General features: G+C 35.3%; 1 protein-coding gene across 1 annotated transcript in view; it reads right to left on the reverse strand.

The window, feature by feature from the left end:
• LOC143914242 (uncharacterized) overlaps positions 1-14,719 on the reverse strand; it is an 82,708-nt gene extending 67,989 nt beyond the window's left edge. The window contains exon 1 of the mRNA XM_077434421.1: positions 14,381-14,719. The gene's annotated coding sequence lies outside the window, so the exon portion shown is untranslated. The remainder of the gene's footprint in view (positions 1-14,380) is intronic.
• Between the last annotated feature and the right edge of the window lie 1,736 nt (positions 14,720-16,455).

A 16,455-nucleotide genomic window follows, 5' to 3' on the forward strand; every position in this document is an offset into this window, starting at 1 on the left:
GGAAAAATTAGGGCGAAAACACACAGCGGTGCACGTGGTACGTGGTTTTTTTTACATACTTAAAACATGCGAAAAAAACTGGCCGTGCCTTGCACATATTCATGGAACGCCAAGCCCGCCCCGCCCCAAAATGACCCTCTAGGGTATTTTCGGTAAACATTGTATCCTTGCTTGACAGTGATCGATAACGGTGTATTCCATATTTGAAGAAATGTAGGAGACCACCCACAGTGGGGAGCCATGCACACGATGTAACGTTCATCGCTGTGTGTTTTCACCGATAGGAGGAACGGCATACAATTATATAAACTATATGCAATTAGAAGAACATTCGGGAGAGAGACGTGTCGCCGTCACCTGTCTCGATATTTCTCTCCTAAATGCTCTCCTTGTAATTGTATACAAAAGCAAACATAAACCGACCTGCCTCTATCTCCTGTCTATGTCGCAAGTTTTCAACTCGGTCGCGCGTTCCCAAATGCCACCTTAAGAGTGACGTGTCCCTGCTTGAAAGAAACAGCGTATTTCGTTACACCATTTCTGTAACTATTTTTCGATGAGTCGTTCCAAAAATTTGAAAAATGATCTTAAACTCCGATTTCAAAAGATAAATTTGAAAAATTCATATTAAATACAAACAAACCCCTCCTAAAATTTTCACGTCGTTCATCAGTATGTATGTACCAACATAATTTGACCCCTTAGTAATTTTGCATGTAGAAATTAAAAAAGTGGCATTCTTGCATATATGTAAGTACGTCACAACTAAAGCATGCAAAAAATATGTAGAATTATAGAAAAATACCACATTTAAAAAGTCCAAGGTTTCGCGTGCCGCATATGTAAAATGCGCAGCCTCCATGTTTGACATGACTGCATTGGACGTTTGGTTCTACTCATTCAAAAGTTTATGTATGTATATGTATATGTATGTACTTACACATATGTATGTACATACATAATATATTTAGGTTTTAGATAGAAGTAGTGGTATTATAATACATCTATTGATGTCGACTTAACAAATAAAGGATTAACGTGTGGTAAAGCAGTTAACAGAATGTGCTTCGAACAATATCGTAATGTATATATGGGGGAGGGAGGGGGAGGAGACGTTCAAAAAGTTTTCGGAAAATGCAAATAAAAAAATTCGATTTCATTAGAAACATGGAAAAAAATTGACAAATATGCATACGAGGCAATTGATGATGACTAGAGGTAGGATAGTCACAGTGCTATCCATTGTTAATGCTAATCAAACAAAATCTATTAAAATAAATTTCTTGTAGTTCATTCTAGGAATACAATAAATATAGGGTGTATAGCTTTGAAAACCATATAGTTCTTACGAAAAACTTTTTGAACTACCTATGTACATACATATGTGCGTATGAGTTTCAGCAATACAAGAACGTCTAATCGAATTGAATAATAAACGAATTTACAGGTATAATACTCGAGTGCCTTTATCTTTAAACAATACTGAGGTAAGATATCGTTAAATACATCTAATAAATATGTAATGCGTCATTTAGGAATTTTTTCGTTTGAATTGGGTTTTCTGCTCAGTACCGGTTCCTAATTGGGCGTTAGTCACGCCGAAATGATTCATGCGTTTCCGTGCGATATTCATCAGTTTTAGCAAATGGACAGATAAGCCGAAAGCGACAGGTGTAGCATACAATCAGGTATCATACGAGTGTAGTTGGGAGAACTACACGTTTCGCAATGATTCATTATCGGCAATGTAGACGCTCAAAATATGTACATACAATGTCGTGATCATCAGTTGAGCCAACAGTTGTGCACGTGAACTTTGAAAGATTATATAGTAGTTATATAAATCATAAAACCTTTCAATTATTTTACCTGTTTTACAGTTTATTCTACTATTTGTTACTGTTAAAATTAGGACACAATGTGCGCACGGAGACAAAAGACGGGCAACAACGTACATGCACCCACGGAATACGGAGACACAATGTGCGTAACGAGAATGTTACACTAGTGTTGTGGTGGTTTCGGAAAGGAATTAATACACAAATTGAAATAAAGTTATATATTATATATAAAGATAATATAATGTAAGGTAATTTGTAGGCGCGCGCGCGTATTAGAGGTAAAAAGTCGAATGCGCTCATGAGTCATGAGCGCATTCGACTCATGACTAGAGGTAGGATAGTCACAGTGCTATCCATTGTTCGGCAAACCTTTAACAATGCATTTACAACCTTTGAACAATACACGGCCCCCTCAGGCTCCGGTGACTACTCATGACTCATGAGCGCGCTCATGACTAGAGGTAGGATAGTCACAGTGCTATCCATTGTTCGGCAAACCTTTAACAATGCATTTACAACCTTTGAACAATACACGGCCCCCTCAGGCTCCGGTGACTACTCATGACTCATGAGCGCGCTCATGACTAGAGGTAGGATAGTCACAGTGCTATCCATTGTTCGGCAAACCTTTAACAATGCATTTACAACCTTTGAACAATACACGGCCCCCTCAGGCTCCGGTGAGTACTCATGACCAGACTTTAACCCACAAAAAATGGTTCACTAATGTCCTACAAAGCGAGAGCAAAAAAAAGTTGACAGTAGTAATTGACAATAGTGAACCATTTTTTTACATACCTCTTAATTACATACGATTACAATTCGGAAAAAAAATTGCCTCTTATCTGATCGTTTTCATACTTTGCCATATTGCTCATTTTGGTCATCAATATAAGTGAATGTATCCTTCGCCATGGCGATGGTGAAAAAATATCGTATTAGACGCGTTTGAAAATTCTCCTACGAATAAGTGCCTGACTTTATCCAGCGTTTGTTTAGACTTTTCTCACTTTTCGCCATGTCAGATTTCAATTGTTTAAACGCCTATAACTTTTTTTTTTACTGTATATTTTATAATTTGTGGGTTTAACCATTTGAATGCTGACCAACGCCGATCGGCGTTTTGCCAACAAGTCCATGGGCTTGGAAAGCGCCGATAGGCGTTGTATTTTGAGCATGTACAAAGTAAACAAGAATACTACCAGTTAAGCCTTTCCAGGTAGTATTGAAAAAAAAAATGCATTGAACATGGTTCGTGTAATCCGTGTCAATGTTTATAAAGACTGGTTTACAGTGGAATTTCTGAATTTATAACCATAGCAGAATTTCCTGATGAAAATCCCTAACTGCTGAGTATTTTAAAATGTGGCTTGGTATTTATATTGTGAGCATTACATTTTAACAACAATGAAGAAGATGGAACTACATAGTTTTGGAAAAATACATTCATTAATAGACTTCTTTTGTTTATTTTACATTGTTGCAAGATATATTAGTGTCTAAACACAACTTAACAAAACTCGGAATCCCTAGCGGTAGTTACATACTATATAGGGTTTATTTGGATTGGCTACAACTTTTATACCTGCTTTCTATTGGATTTCTAAACAATTCTAGTTGGAAATGTTGGCGAAACTTTCAGCGTGGCGGGCTTTCAACAGAAAAGACGTCAGCACTCAAAGGGTTAAGTATCTTCGCGGCCTAAGTCTGGTCATGACCAAACATAGGCATTCTGATGATGCATTTGGTCCAAAAATTGGTTCACTATTGTCAACCATGCATTTTTGCTCTCTTGCTTTGCATACTGATGGAGCGGTCTATTGTTATTCGACTAGCACCCAGTCAACGCCGAACCCTAGTCATGACGTATATCTTATATATATTCTCCGTCCCTATATAAGTTGACATTTGAGACATTTGAGACATTTCAGATCGCCTTAAAAAATTTAAGCTTCACTTTCAACACGAGTTGACACATTTGAAAAAAAAAATTGATTACATCATCTTTTATTTCAGTTCCAATGAACGACCACCGACACTTGAGGTGATTCGTTTTTCTTATCTCAATTTCTCAATCAAAGGAACATTCGTCTACGAGCCAACAGATGAATTTCAGTAACAATTGTGTTACAGCAATCGATACCGTTTATTCGTTAGTGATATCGACAGTACAACGAGGAAATTATATTTTTCCAAGTAGAAAAAAGCATACAAAAATGTCTACGTTTATTTTCGTATTATTACTGAGGCACGTGCCGGGGGAAATTTCACGATTTTCACAGTGGTCAATTCGAAACGCTTCAATCGAACTCCAAACAGATAAATCTTTAGTACAGGGCAACGGTGAACCCAGACAGAAGTACGTAGGTAAATTTAGACGAATTCCTATTTGTCTCAAGTATTCAAGAACCAATTAAAAATAGTCCATTAAAGTAGCGATTTGCCTGCCAACAAATCGGTCAAACTTCAGAGCAATTTTTTGGTCGTAGACCTTTTCCAGCGACGGACATGTCTGGCAATTGATAAGTCTTATACATACATAACAAGCAGCGTGGACTTGTGGTTAGCATATTATGCTTTCGAGCGGAGTGGTCACGGTTCGATTCCCACTAGTAGCTGTTGGCCAGACCTTTTTTTGTGACTCCAGGTCAATGCCATGCCCCACTTCAAATTTTTAAAAATTTCTATGCCCCTTATCATAATTTTATAATTGAAATCAGATAAATTTGCAAACTCTGATAGGAAACAATCGACCTGAAGTAACATACCTAAAGTCTCGCCAGCAGCATCAGGGTAGAAATTGAACCCGTGACCACTCACTTGAAAGTATTACTCGCTAACCACTGATCTATGCTGTAGTTAACCAGCAGAATAGACTAGTGGTTAGAATATAATGCTTTGAACAGACTAGTCACGCGTTCAAATCCCACTAGTCCCTGTTGGCCAGACCTTGGTTTGTGGCTTCAGGTTGATCGTTTCCTTTCAGAGTTTGCCAATTTTTCTGATTTTAATTGAAACGGTTCCTGTAAATTGGAATATCCTTTCCAATCTCTCTTGTAAATCTTTAAATAATTCAGCGGTTCGTAAATTTCTATAATAAAATTTTGCAAAAATTTCTCCATATACATATGTCACTGTGGATAGTATTTGTATGAATTCGCATTGTATAAAATGCTTGTTTTAATTGTATTGTATCTGTATTAGTACACTTGTCGCTTTGGGGTCATCTGTTAAGACGAATGTACATGTTTGATTGAAATCAAATATATAATTTCGAAAGATACTTTGTATGTATGTAAGGTTTAAAGGTTTGGGAACATCGAAAACAAATCAAAGTTTCTATAACGACGATTATAATCGACGATTTCGATTCAAATAAATTTAATAAAAAAACAAATTAATGTTTACTATAAGATTAACCATGTTTAAACGGTTTATATTATAAATACCGAGCGAAGCCGGATAAAACCAATAGTAAAAAATTAAATAAAAAGTAAATACAGAAGGATATCGTTTAAAAAAATCTTTAGATGACGGAGCGCCACAATGAACGATGACAACTCAATCATTCTTCAACTCAAGCATGCCAACCTAATAATTCATACATTCTTCTAGGCTAGAGAACTATAATAAATCCCATATTACTGTCACTCATACTCAAAGCTATTATCAAACAACAGACCGAATGTTTAAGCATCAAGATTGTCGTCCATCAAAATATTGTCAATACTTATTTTTATAGCTCGCTATGAAAAATTTCATACCAAGAGATTCATTTGTCGATAAATCGCTCTGTGAATCGGCAGATTAGACCCAGACGAAAATCAATCTTAATTACATATAAACAATAGTGTTCCAATACTAATTTACAATCCCAATAGTTCTATAGCTATGTATGTATGTACCATTCCTTGAAAACAATGACGGGATGGGTCGCCGTTCCAGGTCAGTTCCTCCTACGTACAGTATTGCACATCTTCAACATGGAACAATCACAATAGCATCATCAAAAGTGGACTATCTAATTTTGTCTCAGATGTTTGGATTTGGAGTTGTAAAATTCAAATAGAGCGCTTCGTAACTGCACTGAATAAATCCACACTGGCAGTAATCGATATTTTCATGGTTCTATACCTCTCTAGATGTATTACATATGTACGAGTTTGTGGTTTTGGATCACAGCATCCGTGGGATCGCTTCATTTCTGAATGTCATAATATCTATTTAATACTCGTCCCACCAGATGTCCGAACGGCAAAAGTTAATTAGACAGACACGGAGCTCAATTGGATAATGGATATTTTGCACCGGTGGAATTTTGAGAACTTTTAGGTATATGCAGTTAAAAGAAGCAGGTAGATTATAATGCGGTAACCCATCTGCATTAGAATCTCGCTTAACCGTGTTTTTTTGCGGCCACCCGATTCGTATCGGATAACGAATCCGTATCGGAGCGTGAAAACAAAGAGCCTGTGAGCATAGTTGTACAAGCTCTTCGGTTTAAAAATACCGGCTCAAAATAGAAGAAAAGTGCAACAATGAGAGAAAACGGGCAAATTGTAGTAAATGTACCGTCATATCCTGTCATTACAATGAGCTATCAGAGCGAAATAAAACCAGGAGCTTTCAAAGACTGGAAATTTAAAAAAAAAAGAACAAACCCCAAATAGAAGTTTTTTTTATTAAATAAAAAGTTTGGGTCAGAGTTGAATCAATTTAGAATCTTTAAAGTTTCATCCAATTCATATAGTCAACTTCTACTCTTAAGGCACAGACACACTGAATTGTACGGCATGTCATGCCTAGATGGGTGTATCCTCACGTCATTGCTGATTCGTTATTATATCTTACACCGTTATCGATCACCATCAAACCTATGTCAATACAAGGCTAAAATATCACTGAAAACACTCCAAGGAATGAGTTTGGGTTGGGATGGCCATTGGGTTGGGAAGCGTTTTTATTACATGGGCAAAACTATCTAGAAAAACAAGTGCCAAGTACCACTCTGTGTGTCTACGCCTCAAAAGCAGGAATATTCGCAACTATCAGTTGCATGTCCTTGTTCTAATATTATTCTGAATACGATCTTCTAGATTCCTCAATACATCCTTCTTCTTCTTCTGTAGCTGTCTCTTGTCGAAGGAATGATAACTCTAAGGTGACTTTTGTAATATTTTATTGACGCAGCCAGAAGATCATATGTTGAATGAGTAGGAACATGGAGTCTGTAGGAATTTGCAAAGATAGACAGCTACAACTCAAATTATAGTTATCGTAGACCAAGCAGAAGGATGGACTTGAAAATCTTTCAGCTTAGAAAGTGCTTTTTTTTCTTTTTTTTTTACTTTATCCATGTTTTTAATGTGGTATAGTTACTTTCTCCTTCCAGATATATCTTCTGATATACCTACATATGTATATGTATACATATGTTGGCACATTATTTTTGCATTTCAATATAGCATTGAGACATTTTATCTCAATGTCCTTGGTCCCTTTTGCAAAGCCTGCCTCCTTGAGTATATTTAAGTTTCGACATCCGGCGAGCAGGACCTGCCATGAGCAAACACTGACATCCAATTAAAATTAGAAAAGGGGAGATGACAATGCGAAAGGTGAATTAATTTGAAACAAAAACAGCACTCAAGCAAAATTCAAAAAGGTAGGTATGTATGACGTGGGTGTCCCCGATAAGGCCCCGTAATACGGGGTCCTACGTCACGTTATAACAATGAAATGTACCCTCAAATTAATTTACGACGTACAATAATGGGACATTGTGTTTTTGGCGAACGTCCCACCCCGGGGTCTTTGAACGACCTCAAACCCCTCATCGAGTTCCACTTTCAGACCAACAATACGATCGGGCGGCAAGTTTCAACCCCAAAACTCAACCCAGCCTCGGCGAATGTGACGTGGACGAAAAGTAAAGATGGAGATAGGTATAAATGGCTGGAATTTTCCCACCCCCTCACACGCCCCCTCCTTTGCCTTAATGTTTAAGCTCTGCTCCGGAGAGGTGCCAGCCTAGAGGTTTCGAAAAGAAAACGTATAATAAAAAAGACATCCTCTTCTCCTTCGTATAATTTGAAATATTACGCCTCATGAAAATTCAGAGACTGGAGGGATTCTTTCATTTATGCGAGAATTATTAATTTTCGCTTGAGGCTTTTCCGGGAAGAGAAACCCGACCTCTCTCAGCTCGCCGCGTTCAAACACATAATATCATACCCACGCGAATATCTCGTTTATTTTTTTACTTCACTATTAAAACAAATTTTATATATTGTATATACATATATTGCTCGACGATAATATGATAGTTGTAGAATTGAAACGGTCGACGATCCAAAAGCTAGTGGGCGATTGAATTAATCGCACATTATATCGCCGATTCTGTGCAAAAAAGGATCGAGTCCAATTTGAAGATTTCATATATCTAACAGTAGTCGAAAAATAAATAAAAACAGCAACCTTTTTATTAGATGTTGACGGCAGTTCTAGATCATATTTATTAAATACATACATCATATGTGCCATGACAGGAATTATCTCAAGGTTATGGTTACATATGTATATGTTACACCGAATCCGTGAAATTGTCTATTACACGCATTCGGCAAGAGAATTGCCGAATGCGTAAAAAATGCAAGCATGTTGCCCAGTTCACGGATTTGGCAAATTTTTTGGCGAATGCGTGTATTCGGCAAAAATTTGTCTGCTCAAAGCACGGAGTCGGCAAATAGACAGCAGCGCTCCGGTGTTGTTTTTTAGAACTGGACAGCGTGAACAAGTGTCAAAGTGACAGCTGAATGAGGATGTTTAATTTAGTTTAATTTACATATTATTATGTATAATATGACTACATACATATGTTTCGATCATCTCATATGACTTATACATAAATTAATGCCATTTTTATACATTTTGATCAATATTTTAACAGTGAAACATATGTATGTAGTCATATTATACATAATAATATGTAAATTAAACTAAATTAAACATCCTTATTCAGTTGTCACTTTGACACTTGGTTATAATATAACACGCTGTCCAGTTCACGCATTCGGCAAAGAATTTACGGAATCCGTGAACTGGGCAACGTGCTTGCATTTTTCACGCATTCGGCAATTCTCTTGCCGAATGCTTGTAATAGACAATTTCATGGATTCGGTGTAACATATATAATAGTTATTTTTATTATTTTTTGATTATTTTTGTACATGAGTACTAACAATCTTTCAAATATAATACAATAGAGACATAGAGAATCAAAAAAATTTCCAGAAATATATTATGTGGGTAGCATATTTTTATAAAATTCAACAAATTCGAGATGCTAATACCTCGAATTTGCGAGATACTGAGGTGGAGAATACCGATTTATTGAATCACAATAATTAAGTTAGAAAAATCAAAAAATTCTTGCAGGAGACGCTCGATCTGTGTTTAAGTAACCACAAGATCTGGCCAGCAGCGTATTTGGCTGGGACTTGAACCCGGGACTTCTCTACTGGTATGCAATAGTTCAACCAGTGCACTAAGCTGGGGCTAGATAGTCTCAAACTTCCAAAATAAGAACAAGGACAAAAAGCAGTTTATTTTATGATCATTTGAAGAAGATTGGACAAAGTTTTGGGTCGTAGAACCTTTTTTAGAAACTGATGACCAAGGTACATACTTCCTGATCTCAAAGCGTAGTATGTAGTTGAAATTTATATCATTATCATCCTTTTTGGCTTCTTATATTCACATGTACTTCTGGAAAAGGATGTCTTTGATCTTCTACCATTCTTGTTTAATTTGTACAAACTTAATTCACCATTTTCCAAATATATCAGTTAATTAATATTTTTTTTTAATTTCTACCAAGAAATCCAAACAGGTAACCCCAATGCGCCTTCCTGGCCAGAACCATTGTACATTTGATACAAGTATTATTAGTATTATACAAAGTAAATACATATCAATTAACATCCACAGAGACACCTATGGTCAAATTTGGAAATGTGCAGCATTACAATTCAGCGAAATTCGAGATTACTGAAAAGATTTGCGAGAAAATGGGTAAGGTTGCCAATTTGTTGGAACCGCTTCTACGAAAATCAGATAAATTGATAAACTCTGATAGGAAAAGATCGACTTGGAGTCACAAATCCAAGGTCTGGCCAGTAGAATGTGATTTGAGCCCGTCACCACATTGTTCAAAGCATTATATGATAACCACTAGTTCATTCCGCTGGTTATGGGTATACAAATATCTTTGATCAGTTTCTCAATCTATAGGTCTTGAGCAGTTGAGTAGTTTTACTCCCGTGTTATTTGCATCAATTACAGTACTTGCTTTATCTAACTGATAACCACTTACTTATCTCGTCATGCTTCTTTCCCGACCGTTACTCTATTCAAAACTTCTTAAGATTTCATCTTCTACTACGCAAGTTTTTATTCTTCAAATCATGAGAATCAATAGCTTTCGTGTCGACGAAGACTTTCAGAGAAGAATACACCCACTTCAAACGTTATGTAGCATTAATATGTAGAGCCGAGTTTATTATTGGTTCGTCATTGACAGCGAATTTGGCTGTTATTAAATCTTAACATTCTCAAATGCTGGTTAACACTTTGAGTGCTGACGTCTTTTTTGTTGAAAACCCGCCACGATGAAATTTTGCCAACATTTCCAACTAGAATTACAACTAGAAATCCAATAGGAAGCAAGTATAAAAATTGTAGTTAATCCAGAAAAAAACAATAGATAACTACCGCCGAGGATTTCGAGTTTTGTAAAGGTGTTGACTCTCTAATATATCTTGCAACAATATAAGATAAATAAAAAAGTCTATTAATGAATGTATTTTTCCAAAACTAGTTTTATCTTCTTCATTGTTGTTAAAATGTAATGCTCACAATCTAAATGCCAAGCCACAATCTAAAATACTCAGCAGTTAGAGATTTCCATCGGGAAATTCTGCTATGGTTATAAATTCAGAAATTCTGGTGTAAACCAGTCTTTATAAACATTGACACGGATTACACGACCCATGTTCAATGCATTTTTTTTTCAATGCTACCTGGAAAGGCTTAACTGGTAGTATTCTTGTTTACTTTGTACATGCTCAAAATACAACACCTATCGGTGTTTTGCAGGCAATTGTTGGCAAAACGCCGATCGGAGTCGGTCAGAATTTAAAGGAAGAGAAGAACACATAGTAGCATCGGTTTCTTTCATATACCCAACACTTTTTTGCACGTTGGAATGATCGTTATAGACAAGACTTAGCCCACTTATTCCATTACAACTCAGCTATCTATATTACTATTGGATACCTGCGGTGAAACGTTAAAGCGTAATGAATGATGGCTACAAAGTCACATATTTCTCGATTGAAAATCGACACAATTACAATGCTATAAATTGCCAACGGCTAATATAATATAAATACTCCTACTTCCTACTTTTATGACATTGCACGAAACGAACACCTGTTTGTTGCTCGAACACATTGGAGCAAGGAGTTATCTCTCACTTTAAGCCCAGCAAAGGCGCAGTTATTTTCGAAAGGAGATGTTTCAGATAAGAGCCGAGTGTCAGAAGTTTCAAAGTTAGGCCTGAAGATAGCTTGTGGGTGCCTCGAGAGGACTTGAAACCTCCAGTTCGCGTTACAACTTTACGCGGCAGCACTTGAGACCCAAGAGATCTTCCTTTGACCGGCTGGGTTCCCTTTTGAAGATGGCGTGGGTCGTCTTAACGAGAGGCAGAGTCGATGCCCATCCCAGCCGTGTCTTCTGATCTCGTTTATTAAGGCTTTGTGCACCTACGCGGATTTGCTTCGTTGCGGAAATTGCTCTCTGGAAACCATTCGAGATAAAAAAAAATGCGAAGCTAGCGTATAAGTACTGGGTCTATGAAGTGTTTGCCTAGATATGAGATAAGAGCTGGTGCAACGCTAATGAGCTTCGACGCGATACGGTCGTCTAATTGAATTGTACGTTTTTGTATTCGTTAGTGAGGTAAAAATATAAATGTGGTGATGAAATGTATGAATTTACTGAATGAATATTATCTAGTCAAGCATCTACTACACAAAGCTGCTCGAGACAATTGTGAATTAGCGTTCATTATATAATGGCTAACATTACAATTAGTAAACATGGCGTGTGCCTAATATAATAAATACAATGGATAGTGTTTCAATCGTGTGAAAAACCTTGATGGATGCATTTGAATGCGTCGAACAATTGCATTTGATTTAAATTGAATATCGTATTAAATTCAATTCAATTGACTTTTTTTTTCTATTATTTTTCTGATTGACTGCTGTGTGTATACGTGGAGGAAGCATACGACCTAGGGGTTCCAAAAACCGCCCGAAAGAAAAAGCCGGTTTTTGTTTTTTTTTTACAAATAAAAGCCGGTTGACCTGCTTTCACCGGTTTCATAAAATTTTTATATCGAAAAAAAAATTCTAAAAGACTTGTTTAAAATTCCCAACCAAAGATACTTATAAACATACATACATATATATTTACATACAAAGTCTCTTTCGAAATTATACATATATTAGATTATTACAAATAATAAAATTTGTATTATACATAATTAAATGATTTAAATAAGCTAAAAATTATTCAGAAAACCCAATTTGCTGAAATTCTGAAAGGCTTTGTGTAGGTCATTGAAACTTCTTTCAATAATATTTTATTGGTTTATGAACTGGTTACTAAATTGAATCCATTACCAAATCTCAAAGCCACCGCTAAGTGCTGTACTTTTTTTTGTTGTTCAAAGAAATATATGCCTAATCCCTAAGAAAGTTTGTACACATTTTTTTTGATCTTTCATAGAAATTTTAAATTCATAATTGCTAGTTTTGACGCAAAATAAACAAGCACTCGTATTGACAGTGATTGATAGAGGTTATTCTCATATTTGAAGAAATATGAGAAACTTTTCTTAATAATAAAATCGTACGAATTAACAATTACATGAGGATACGCCCATCACAGCTGGAGTCTACAGCAATACAAAAATTAATAAATTAAATAAATTTTCAATAGATGACGGTAAATGCTCAGAGACTTAGCGCCGTCTATTAGCCTAGAAGAAACATTGGTAGCAAACAGTATATATATAGAAGTTTTTTTATATTTTTTATTATATTCGTACGTTCTGTTGGCTTTATTTTAGCTGTGACGTACATACATGTGTATTTAAAATCGAAAAGACTATTATTTACGAGACGAGCGTTATCTCAGATACACATACAGACATACATATATTGATATTATTTAAAATACAGAAATTTGATATTATTTAAAAAAAATTCCACCTAGTAACGTGGGCGGTACTTTGACCTTCCAAAATCAAATTATTTATATGCTTGTCTGATTTTATTTTATATACTTAATTCATAGCAATTAGATTGAATAAAAAGAAAAAACTTTCTTTTAATTATAATATAATCATTATCGCTAAATATAAATCAAGAAAAAAATTCATATAATTAAACATTCTATAATCGAGTGTAATTTTTTATATTATGTATGATGAAAAAAATGTAATTTAGTATGGAGTAAAAAATGTCAATATTAATTACTATAAAATAATCAAAATAATTAATTATTTTATACTCATACATATGTAGATGCTTTCATTGATAGCGTCCGAAGCATTTCCATACAAAAAAGGCACTTATGAAAAATTAAAAACGATAAATCAAACGACCGGACGTGTGAAATGTGAACGTACAAAATTGTGAACGTAAAACATAATACAAAAAAAAAAAAAACAAATCGATAAAATACATACAAAACAGTGTACAAAATTCGATGCAAATTCTTATCTTTGTATATCGCGAATGCATAATGTATTGATCGTTTAATACGGCATACACCTACTAATTAAATATGTAAGACTTGTTTATTATCATCGCTCAGCCCAAGCGGAACCAACTTCAGCACGCTGTTACAAATAATACACCATGTAGGAACAAGCCGCTTAGACCGACATTACAATTACATACCCGGACGGAAAACAAATCATCTAAACGCATCAATCAGGAGCATACGGACCTGGAAAATGAACCGAGCCATCCTCGACACTCAATTCTGATACAAAATACCATATATAATGAGTCTTTCAAACATTTATAAGCTTGTATATAGAGTTATCACATTAAAAAGGCTATAATGTATGTTTAGTGTTAACTTTAGAAGAACTTGTATGACTTGTAATACAAACAAAAGTCAGCATTGTATGGGAAATCTTATTATTTAAGGTGTTATTAAGAAGCAAAGTCAATTTAAAGTCTCAAAATGAGAATGTATTGTAGTTATATCTATTATAGATTGAAAATTCAGTTCAATCTATGGTAATGTAAGCAGTATATGAGCTTCATATTGTGAGCTTTGAGCAAAGAGTGGAAGCACTTCTGTATGCAATACAAAATGTGCATATTTCAACGATCAAACAAAACCTCAGATAGCATCAAAAAGGGGGTGAATTTCTAACGAATTTTACAAGAACTCACCCCAAGTCTGCGTCACGGTTGAGGGTTAGCTTCTATCCGTTGCTATGGTGATGGAATTCTTGCATAAACAAAAACATAAAAGTGTCAAATTTGGATTTATTTATCAAGAGTCAGATATGGTTGGAAACGTCACAGAGGGGTTGTTCGCGTCGAAGCCTTCGGAGCTTTCGAGAACTTTCGCGCGCGAAAGCTCGAGACTGTGCAAGATCTGGAGACGATCAGTGATGGTTTTGATGATTGAATTCGAAGCTGAGTGATGATTTTGATGAGCGATTCGCGGACGACAGTTTCACTCGCGGCGTTCTGACAGCTACTGACAACAAAAGCCATCTTGACAGTGGCTGGTTGTCTAGTTGGCCGCTAGGGGTACTTTCACTGCAGTTCTGGTTTTGTTTACGTCAAACGTTTTTGGCGCGAATCATAGATGACACTAGCAAATATTTATATTCGAAATAATTTTTAAAACGTAGAAATTTTAAACGATGCGTGTAGATGTCTCAACATATTACGCGGTTATTTGCATGGAAATTTTCTAATGATAATTTTTTTTTTTTGATTTTTAAATGCTTTTTATTATTACGAAATTATGTTCACAATACATCTTATATCTATTTTAATAACTACTGATCTACTGATCATTTTCTATTTTACAATTTAATTTAATTTGGTTATTAATCATAGTATTATATTATTCTAATGTTAATCTACAGCATAATAGGAAAAAGAGCTCAAAAACCTATATGATAATTTTTAACTTGTGCGTGTCGTTGGATATTACAAGTTAGTAGATGTTCGGCTATTGTTTGACTTTGGGGACTGTTTTAGTCATTTATTGTTATATTAGTGGGATGAATTTGTCTACGTTTTTTTTAGATAAAGTCAACGGTTTGTTCACTAATTTAGTGGTATATACTCACTTAACCGCATGTGGCTATTTATATAGTTAAATGAGGATCTTTATGTGAAATATATGTATAAAACGATTCTGAAATGTAATTTTGTTTCAGCTTAAGTATATACATATATAAATGGTTTTTTTTTGTGTATATAAGTAAAATTTGTAATAAATTCCATCACTATTTCATATTTTATATATTTTTTCCTAGAATTTAAGTAGTTGGTCTCTTATTATATTCCATATCTATTGAATTTTGAAAGATCTGAAAATCAGGTCAAATTCAATTTGAGCAACTGAGCAAATTGAATGAATTTTTTTACTGAGATGTTTGCAACATTCTAAAATCTAACATTGATTATTTCAACATATTTTTACAAACCTCTGCTTACTTCAGAAACGATTTGGTCGTGTGACGAAGTTTGGGTTCTTATTCGATCGTTTTCAAACTCTGTCATTTTGCTCGGTTTGGTCATCAATATTTTTATTTTTGTTTTGTTTTGTATCAATTAATCATGCACACTCGCCTAACAGATTGATCCAAAGCGACGACTGTTCTAAACAGATTAAGAACAGAAGAAAATAATAAATGTAGGAGTCCTGGGTATAGGGAGGATTGCAGGAGAGATACAATTAAAGGCGATCTTAGTTCAACCTTGTACGTTTATTGTTCAATATAAGAATACACCCCATCTCGTATCGAGTACGATATGCTGACTCGACCCGCTGATACTCCGATACTGCCGACCAATCACCGTTCAGCCGGCATTCAATCGGCCTCTGGGGTACCAACTGTTAATAACTATAGCACTCACGTACAACAACCGTTCAACATCACTCACATTATTATACATCAATTATAATAATTTATATTAATTCCTACATAAATGATATTATAAATTCGGTGCCACTTTATTATGCGGTCTACCTTCACATATCTACTTAAGTATGTGGTCTACCTTCACGTTTTTACTTTAATATGCGGTCTCACTGTCTCAGTTATCGCGTGTGACAGTGAGACTGAATAGAACCGACCCCAACAACCTAATCTTAAATGAATACGGCCAACCCTAACTTAACCTAACCTTACCTGACCCTTAAATAAATAGGTATTGGCTGCTTGGCTGGCTGCTGAAAATATATTTTCACTTGAAATATAATTTCTCTGTGACATATCCAC

Source organism: Arctopsyche grandis, chromosome 1 (assembly GCF_051622035.1).
Source record: "Arctopsyche grandis isolate Sample6627 chromosome 1, ASM5162203v2, whole genome shotgun sequence".
NCBI classification, from domain to species: Eukaryota; Metazoa; Arthropoda; class Insecta; order Trichoptera; family Hydropsychidae; genus Arctopsyche; species Arctopsyche grandis.